We start from the raw sequence: 10,179 nt of genomic DNA, 5'->3' as shown, positions 1-10,179 counted from the left end.
CTAACGAAAACAACAATTGATCAAAACTGATCTTACAAAGATCTAACCAACTGAATGAAATGTGTTTTAAAATTATTATTATTTATGTACTAAGTTATCATGCAAAGCTATAGAAAGATACAACAAAGTCACCATAGGAACAGTACTAATCATGAATTAAATATTAATTGTGTGTGTGTGTGTGTATATATATATATATATATATATATATATATACATATATATATATATATATATATATATATGTATATAAAAGTTGCTGAAGAGATTCATGTTCTAGTTTATCCGCGTTGTGCTACCTGTTCCTCCTTTTTATGTCTTTCCAAGCCATTTTCACATTGAATGTTACTAATTTAGAACTGTTTTCCATGATTATGTTTACACAAATTAAAGAGTGTCTGCAAGTGTGGGAGTGGATAGTTTATGAATATCTTGGAAAAATGTACCATGCTTTTGGGTTGGGTGTTATACCTACACTAATGGTTTTATTTCCTCTTAGTCTCTGCTTTTATTTAGAGTTTCTAAGCTACTTTTGTGACAGTATTTTTTCTGTATTCACTTAGTTTTTAGAAGCAATTTACAGGTTTGTCTGCGTTATGTATAATGGTCGGAATATTTGATGAGTGCACATGATTCTATCTTTGTGAACTTTTTTAGAGAGTCTAAAGAGGTTTAAATTTGCAGGGTAAGTAATTTAATTTGTATATTATCTTTGAACAAAGAGACAAGCCAAGAATATATATATATATATATATATAAAGTATATATATATATATATATATATATATATATATATATATATATACACACACACACACACATTTATATACTGTATATATATAAGTAAGAAATCCGGGAATCCTAGGATTTCCCGGGTAAAACGGACTTTACCCAAGCGGCTGTGGATAAAGCCCGATGTACTGTAATTCACCCACCTACACTATTTCCGTTGACTCCGCCGGGGGCATTCAAGAAAGCCGCCCCAGCCGATCCGCTGGCATTGACTCCAAGTGAACCTTGGCAAACCCCCTAGGCAGAGGCAAAAAAGATAGTGAAGATAGGGGAATTACAGTGCATGCTATATATGTTTGATGCAGTGACTGCGCATTTTGAGGGGATTTATGATAGACTTGTGCAGCTTCGAAAAATTTGTTTCGTTTCGGTTCGGATCGATTCGGATCGATTCGAATTTCGGTTCGGATCTATTCGAATTCGGAAAAATTTGAATGAATTTGTTTCAGATTCATTCGGATTCTTTTGGATTTGGAAAAAATTCGGTTCGGTTCGATTCGGTTCGGTTCGATTCGAATCGATTCGGAAATTCAGAATTTCGGTAAGTGTTAGGTGGAATGTGCTGTGTATTACACTAGTATTATGTACTGTATATTAGGTTTAACCCTTAGCAGAGTAATAAAACCTAATATACTGTACAATACTAGTGTAATACACGGCCATCCAAATCTACCGAATACATCCGAATCGATTCGGATGTATTCGAATCGATTCGGATGTATTCGATTCGATTCGTATTTATTCGGTAGATTCTGCAGTATTTTAATTTGGAAATTCGAATCGATCCGAATCTCCGAATTTTCTGAATTTTCCGAATTTCCGAATCGATCTGAAACAAATCGCACATGTCTAATTTATGATCATACATTGGGCTTTACCCACAGCCACTTGGGCAATGTCCATTCTACCCAGGTAATACTAGGATTACCCAATATCTGACTTTACGCTCAACATATATACACACACATTATATATTTAACACATTTTTTGTAAAACCTGGGTTTAGCATTGTTAATTATTTTCTTGATCAGTTTTCAGTTAGTTTTTCAAAATAAATAAAAAAATATAAATAATAATAAATTGCACTTTTAAACGCAAAATATTGTCCACTGCCCTGAATTGAATCACATATTATTTTAGTACAGTAAAACAAAGTTGTGTGGCCAGGACAACCATTCAGGACACAAACATAAGCTTTAGCCATTTATTTACAGTGCCCTCCACTGGTATTGGCACCCTTGGTAAATATCAGCAACGAAGGCTGTGAAAAATTGTCTTTATTGTTTAACCTTTTGATCTTTTTTAAAAAAATACACAAAAGTACTGTGCTCTCATGGATATCAAACAATTGCAAACACAATACAGGTTTGTCTAATCCCAGTCCCCTGACTTGAACCCCATAGAAAATCTGTGGGGTAAACTAAAGAGGAGAGTCTACCAGCGTCAACCTCAAATTTGAAGGATATGGAGAGACTCTGTATGGACGAATGGTCTTAGATCCCAGTTGCCATGCATTCTCCAACCTCGTCAGGCATTATAGGAGAAGACTCAGAGCCATCTTGGCAAAGGGAAGTAGCACAGAATATTGACTAAAAGGGTGCCAATAATTGTACCACACATATATTTAACAAACATTTTTTTTTTATAAACCTGTGTTGTGTTTGCAACTGTTTGATATCCATGAGAGCAAATAATTTTTGTGTATTTTTTTAACAAAAGATCAAAAGTTTAAACAAAAAAAAAGACAATTTTTTGCAGTCTTCTTTGCTCATATTTACCATGCCGTGCCAATATAAGTGGAGGGCACTGGATGTAATAGATTCCCCTTCATAACAAGAAACAGAAGTGGTAATCAATCTCCTTCAAGTTTTCTGGAAGTATAATAATAATAATAATAAAACTCTTATCTTTCTAATTTGGGAATTCCAGTATATTTTTGGAATGTACTCAACTATCAACACATTTATTGAGCAATTTACCAGTTACACAGCTCAGATGACTGTTGTATAATGACTACACAATTATAAAAGCAATTCTTATAGACTAGTTGCAGCATGTTGCTAGTATTGTCCACGAGTCTCAAGTTGCTAAAGTTAAAAGAGTGGGTACTTTTTGCATTTCACCTTTTGACCTTTTGGCACCTTTTTTACAGTAATGTCAGATAAGTTATTGAACTTAATTCATTGAGAAGTTGCTCTTACTTCAGAAGACAATTTATAAAAAGGCATATTTTTTAAATAAATACTATCAACTTATAACCAGTGCAACATTTCAAACTATTAAGATTTGACATGAAATATATGTTGTTTTTTGACTCCGGTTAAAACAATTACTGTTAAAGGGATATTCTATTTGAAATATGTAATTGTTTAAGAAGATAGATAATCCCTTTATAACCAATTCCCCAGTTTTGCATAACCAACACTTTTATATTAATACACTTTTTACCTCAGAGATTACCTTACATCTAGGCCTCTTTAGACTGCCCTCTTATCGCAATGCTATTTACAAACTTGCATTTTAGCCAATCAGTGCTGATGCCTGCATAACTTCATGGTAGTGAGCACAATGTTATCTGTGCAGCACACATTAACTAGCACTGTCTAACAGTGAAAAACTGTCAAAAACAGTAAAATTCACTGAGATAAGAAGCAACCTTTAAGGGCTTAGAAATCAGCCTTTGATCCTACCTAGGTTTAGTTTTTAACAGATCTGATGACAAAAGTAAATTGCATGCCCTATCTGAATCATGACAGTTTAATTCTGACTTTACTATCCCAAATTGCCAAGTGTGTCAATGTTAAAGTGACATAAGTTAAAAAATTTATTTTTGTTTCAACTAAGAGAGAATTTTGAAAATATGTTTCAGTGCATTGTTGTCATTTTTTTTTTTTTTGAAAACTGGATATTTCTGTACTGAATAAGCTACCTTTTTATGTGGAGGTTGTCCCTATCAGCCAGTGACCAATAGATTATCTGGATACACATGCACACAATAAGGCACTTCTTGTTAGTTTTACCTTAAATTTTAAAGGGACATAAACCCTGAATGTTTCTTTCGTGATTCAAATAGAGCATACAATTTTAAACAACTTTCTAATTTATTTCTATTATCAAATTTTCTTTGTGTTCTTGTTATCCTTTGTTGAAAAACAAGCAGGTAAGTTCAGGAGTGTGCACGTCTCTGTAGTACTATTTGGCAGCATTTTTGAAACAGTTATACATTAGCAAGAACACTAGATGGCAGCACGAGTTCATGTCATGTAGTGCTCTAGACACGTGCACGCTACCTATCTAGATATCTCTTTTCATATACTGTAATGTTTCTAACAGAGCAGTAATAACATTCCCACACTTGTGTATTTGTTATTTAAAAAGGTGATTTGCTGGGAACAAGAGAAAGGGGAAACTGTTACCTTAGTGGAACAAATATGTGATCACAGTTCTATTGGATGAGTTCATCTGGCTTTGATGCAAGTGTATGCTCTAAAAAGTACCATTTTCTTTTACTCTGAGGGGTAGATTTATTATGCAGCGGATGCTACATTCTACGCCCATCGTTTCAGGCTCCTTAACATAAGTTGCCCCTTAAATGTTTCCTTTCATGATTCAGATAGAGCATGCAATTTTAAACAACGTTCTAATTTACTTCTTTTTTTTTTTTTTAAATATTTTTTTATTTTATAAGAATTATACAAAATACAGAACATAACACCAGACCCGGCCTAAGGGTTACACAGTACTGCCGGGAGTGGATGAGAGTGAAATCATTTTACAACAAATGATAAAGGCTATATAAACATATTATTCAATCATAGCAACAAAGTAAGTTTCCTAACAGAACGAGTTGGGGGGAAAGGAGGGTAGGGGATAGAATCAAATGCTCCAAATGGGTCATCCCTAGACTTTATCATAAGTGAGGGAAAATGTGGTCAGTAAACAACCTGCAAAGGTTATTACTGAAGCCGAAGATCTGATGGGGTCAGAGTCAGGTGAGTCCATGTGTAAATGCTAGTATATGTTAGGTTTGGAGGGGGGGTTATTACACGATGGAATCACAGAGAGAGATATCTAAAGGGTAGGGGGAGCTAGTAGAGAAGAAGTTACGGCTCACTGACTAATTGTGGGAATCGTTGTCCATCATGATCCACTCAGGTCAGGGAGGGAGTTAGTCATTTAGGGTGGTACGGGTTCTAGGAGTCATAAGAGTCTCCCAGGGTTCCCAGATCTGGGCATAAGTGCCCATTTGTCTATTGGCCAGATATACACCACTCTCCATGGACTTAAAGTATTCAATCGTCTCCAGCACACCTCTCCATCTCAGGGGATGTTTTTTTTTTACAATTTCTAGCTATCAGTAGCTTGGCTGATAGAAGGATGCAGATCAGCAAACATTTGCTATGAGAGGGAATTGTAGGGATATCTATATGGTGTATACCCATGGAAGGGAGTGTGACACTAGGGAGACCCAGTTACACAGATGCCTTGTCTTAGCCCAGTAGTTCTCGAGTTGGGGGCAATCCCACCACACATGCGTGGGGTTGCCTCTTTCTCCGCATCCCCTCAAACACAGTCCCGAAGTTGTAGGGTAGAATTTCTGTAGTTTAGCTGGCACCAAGTGCCATCAGGTGAGAAGTTTATAGAAAAGTTCATACACTGTTACACAGTGTATGGCCATCTTGGTGTCAGATATGGCGCGTTGCCATTGTTGTGTTGAGTGGTCTCCTCCCCACTCCCATTCCCACTCCAAAGTATGAGGGGTTTCAAAGGAAGGGTTGTCGCCAAGAAGGCATTGATAGTGGATGGATAAGGGCTTATGTAGCTGAGGTTTGGTTGTCCACCTGGTTTCCCAGAGTGTTGTGTCCCGGAGTGTCTCAGGGAGGAAACCCCATGATCGTAACAAGGATCGTAACCTGGTCAAGTCAAAGAGAAGCTTGGAGGGAAGATCCCTCTTCGCTATTAGGTCCGACTGAGTCAAGAGCCTATCGTTATGGTAAAAATCACTTATTGATCGTAACTGAGAGGTTCTCCAAACCCCAATGGAAAAGCTGGGAAGGGTTAGGAGAAGACTTACTACAGGCTGAACTGGGGACGGGTGGGGAGCAATCAAATTGAAGTTCCGTAAGCATAACCACGCACTCCTGCACTCCCTGACAATCAAATTAGAAAGAGTAAGTGACTGGAGGCCATGACTCGCCATCCAAAGTAGGTCCTCAGGTTTGACATAAGCCGGAAGGGAAGCCTGTTCCAGTTCTCTCCATCTGGTTTGCGGGAGTTCAGAGCTCCATGCAGAAGCATGGGTGACCATTGTGGCATCATGGTAGGTTCTGATGTGTGGAAGTCCTATCCCTCCCCTCTCTATAGGTCTGTGCAAGATATTTGCCGCTACTCTAGGCTTCTTCCCTCCCCAGATATAGTTAGAGATGAGTCGTTGGAATCGGGCAAGGATATTCTGAGGGACCAGGAGAGGAAGACATCCGAAGAGATAAGTGATCTTAGGGAGTATCATCATCTTGGTCGCAGCAACGCGACCAAGCCAGGAGATCTCCTCGTATCTTTTAGAGCTTAAGAGGGATTCAATTTGTGTCAATAGGGGAGAATAGTTGTGTGCTATTATTACTTTCTTGTCATGAGAAGGGAAAACACTGAGATGCTTAATTCCTTCAGTTGACCATTTAAAGGGGAAGAGTCTTTGTAAAGTCTTAAGTTCCTCCAGTGGGAGTCCCAGGAAGTAAGCTTCCGTTTTAGATACATTTACTTTGTAATACGACAGAGTGCCAAATAGTTCCAGAAGGGCGAAAAGAGGGGGAAGGGAGGTCAATGGGTCGGACAAAAAGATAGTGAGGTCATCTGCAAATAATGCAAGTTTCTGCTCCAGGTCATGAATTATGAGGCCTTGGATCTACTTTTGTTGTCTAATGGCCGCAGCTAGAGGCTCGATAGATAGCGCATACAGGATAGGGGATAGTGGACACCCCTGCCTCATGCCATTAGTGATCAGAACAGAAGGGGAGGTAAATCCCACCCCTCTAACTTTAGCTGAAGGGTTGGAGTATAATGCGCCTATGGCTTTGCAAAGTGTGGGCGATACACCAAAAGCTTTTAAGGTCAGGAACATATAATCCCATCTCACCCTGTCAAATGCTTTTTCCACGTCAATTGACAGGGTGAGTAATGGGAGGCCCATATCCGAGGATTTGGTATAGAGGTTTAAAAGTCTGCGTGTATTATCAGAGCCTTGTTGGCCCATTACAAACCCCACTTGATCCAAGTGTACCAAAGATGAAACATGGATTGCCAATCTGTTACCCAACACCTTAGCACAGATCTTAACATCAATGGCCTGTAACTCTCACACATAGTTGGATCTTTCCCCTCTTTGGGTATTGTGAGGATGCTAGTTTCAAGAAACTCTCCAGATAAAGTACCTGAATTGCTTACCTCAAGAAACAATCTCGTGAGGATTAGCGTTAATACAGGAGCATAGGTCTTATAGAACGACGCAGTGAAGCCATCTGGTCCGGGGGCCTTACCGGTTTTAAGAGAGCGTACAGCTAATTGGGTCTCTTCTTGTGTAAAAGGGAGTTTCAAGTCAGTTACCTCTTCAGAGGAAAGGTGCGGTAAGTGAAGTGAGTCAAGAAAGTTCTGGATCTCCCCTATAGTCGCCTTGGGGCTATTAGGGTCAGCTCCAAAATTATATAGAGAATGATAATAGTTTGCAAAGGCTATGCCTATGTCTTTTGGTGCATAAGCAAGAGTACTTTTAGTTTTAATAGCAGAAATCCGCTGTTGTTGGGTCTGGTAGTGGAGTTTGTTCGCTAGGAGTCTATCAGCTTTGTTGCCCTTGTAATAATAGAGTTGTTTTAATCTAAATAGTTTAGCTTGGACTCTCTTGCCCTCTCTCTTGTTTATCTCTTCTCGTATCTGTCCAACCAAATGGGAAAGATGGGAGGAGGGATGCAATTTATTGTTGTTTTCCACTATTCTAAGCTTCGCATATAGTTTGGCTAGTGGGGTTTCATATTTGTCGCTAAGCTGAGCCATTCTAAATATGAAATAACCTCTCATGTAGGCTTTGAAAGAGGCCCATAGTGGAGGTATGACATGTGTCATTTGGTGTGAAAAAATCCACAATGACCCGAGATATCTCTGGTGATTCAATGTCTGACATGAAGGAATCCAGGAGTCGCCACGGCGGGAGAGTTTCGGAGTCACCACCACAAGGTCATGGTCAGACCAGGGGCATGGTTTAATACATACCACAAGGTCATTGTCAGACCAGGGGCATGGTTTAATACATGATGAAATATAGGCGTCCAAGGTCCAGCTGTCACAAAAGAAGGTATCAAGTCTCGAATAAGAGTTATGTGGCTTCGAGAAGTGGGTAAAGTCTCTCTCAGATGGAGATAGGTATCTCCATATGTCGTAGAGATTATATTGGAAGTACAGCTTCCGGAAAGCCGCAGGCTGGGAGGAGGCGCTCCTATCCTGGGGGGAATTGCTCAGTGTCTTCCTATCCAGGAGGGGATCCCATACAAGGTTGAAATCACCTCCAATGATCAGGCGACCTCTTGTCACCTTTTCAATGCGTTCAAGGGTGGAACAAAGGAAGGGGATTTGTTTGGTGTTAGGGGCGTATAGAGAAACCAAGGTACACAAGACTTCATTAAGACGACAGACTACTATCAGGAATCTTCCCTCCGGGTCAGACTCACTATATTCAATTTCGCATTTAACTGATATATGAACCAGGACAGTCACACCTCTCGTCTTTTCGGTGTAGGAAGCTGTTTCACATATTGGAAAGTATGAAGAATTAGTAAGAAATCTGGTCCCTTCCTGCCAATGAGTTTCCTGTAAGAAGGCAATTTGGAGCTTGTGCCGGAGGAGATACCGGAGCAAGAGGCTTTGTTTTGTAGGGGAGTTGAGGCCCTGGGTGTTAAGTGTAGCGAATCTGAGTGGAGGCATCTTGAGATGGTTCTCGGCTACTATGTCCAAAAGGGCGGAGTGGAGGAGGGGAGAGGTGTACTGTGGCTTTGGGCAGTCAAATGTCTGGGTAATGTCCAGGGAAAAGTCGGCTCTAATTAGCGTACCGTAAATGAAAAGTCAGGGAGGGATAATGTTCTCCTTCAAGAATTATGTCTACCAATTTGGGGGTCTTCTATGGGGAGGGGCTCAGATAAGTAGGGATATGTTAGGAAAAGTTAAAGAAGGGGGGAAAGTGTTATTGTTTCACTTTTGTTGTGAGTGACCTATTAGTTAAACCAAGAGGTCGCAGCTCAAAATGTGTGGGGGGGAGCTAGCATATAGGTCCTAGCCCCGCTAATCCCTGGGATTAAAAAAAAAAGTTGAAGGACAGCTAAAGTTGTCCCTTTATCTGATACAAAATATCCTGGAATCACACCAGGGGGGAGATATAGGGAATGTGTGTGTCAAGTTCCGGGGAATAGTCCAGAAATAGAGGTTATGGGGGTGGCAATTCGAGTTTTAGACCCAAACATAAAGGCATTATAATAGAGGTCAGGAGTTTGGGGTGGTTAGGCCTCTATACAAGAAGTAGGACAATAGGACAATAGTAAGGGAGACAATGGAACTTGACAGCATACCAAGCATAACATAAATTAACATGTAACATTTAACATTTAACACAGTCAAACAGTGTAACTATTTACAGTAGAAACAAATGGGCTTATCTAAGAATTTATGATAATCCATCAATTATCATGAGAGAAAATAATCCTCCTCCTCCCTCCCTCCCTCATATAAGAGCTGGTTGGTAATTTCGTCAGTAGGGTTATCAAGTTACATAACCTTATCCAGCCAGATGAGGGGGGGGATAAGGGAAAGGGGCATCTGGAGGGGGAGTAGTAGGGTAATAGGTGGGGGGAGAAAAGGAAAGAGAGGAAAAGAGGAGTAAAGGAGAAAAGAAGAAGGGAATGAGAGAGAGGGAGGGAGGGGACATAGACAGGGGGAGAGGAAAGGGAGAGAGAAAAAGTGAGGAAGGGGGAAGAGGTCAGAGGAAAGGAATAGGGTAGGAAGGGGGGGTGATCATACAGGAGGGGTTAAGTCCCCAGCGAGAAATCAAACACCAACTTTAACATGTAAGAGAGTGTCTCAGGCAGAAAGGAAAACATAGAGAAGAAAATAAACATACTTTACAGTGTATTTGTGCAGTCATTGGGTTCTTCTCCCTTATGGCGGAGGTCTCAGTAATCCCAGTAGATGAATTTAGCATGGATGGCGGTGAGTATTCAGGGCCTGTGGATTGGTAACTGAGAATGCTGCATAGGGGGTATTAGGGAGGGCCTGGGGAAGAGGGAGAGAACGTAAAAGGGAAGGGAAGAGGAGGTGTTAACAAAGAGAGGGGCAGGTTGGGGAAGAAGGGAA

The sequence above is a fragment of the Bombina bombina genome, chromosome 3 (assembly GCF_027579735.1).
Source record: "Bombina bombina isolate aBomBom1 chromosome 3, aBomBom1.pri, whole genome shotgun sequence".
In the NCBI taxonomy this organism is placed as follows: domain Eukaryota; kingdom Metazoa; phylum Chordata; class Amphibia; order Anura; family Bombinatoridae; genus Bombina; species Bombina bombina.
This window is presented reverse-complemented; position numbering follows the sequence as displayed.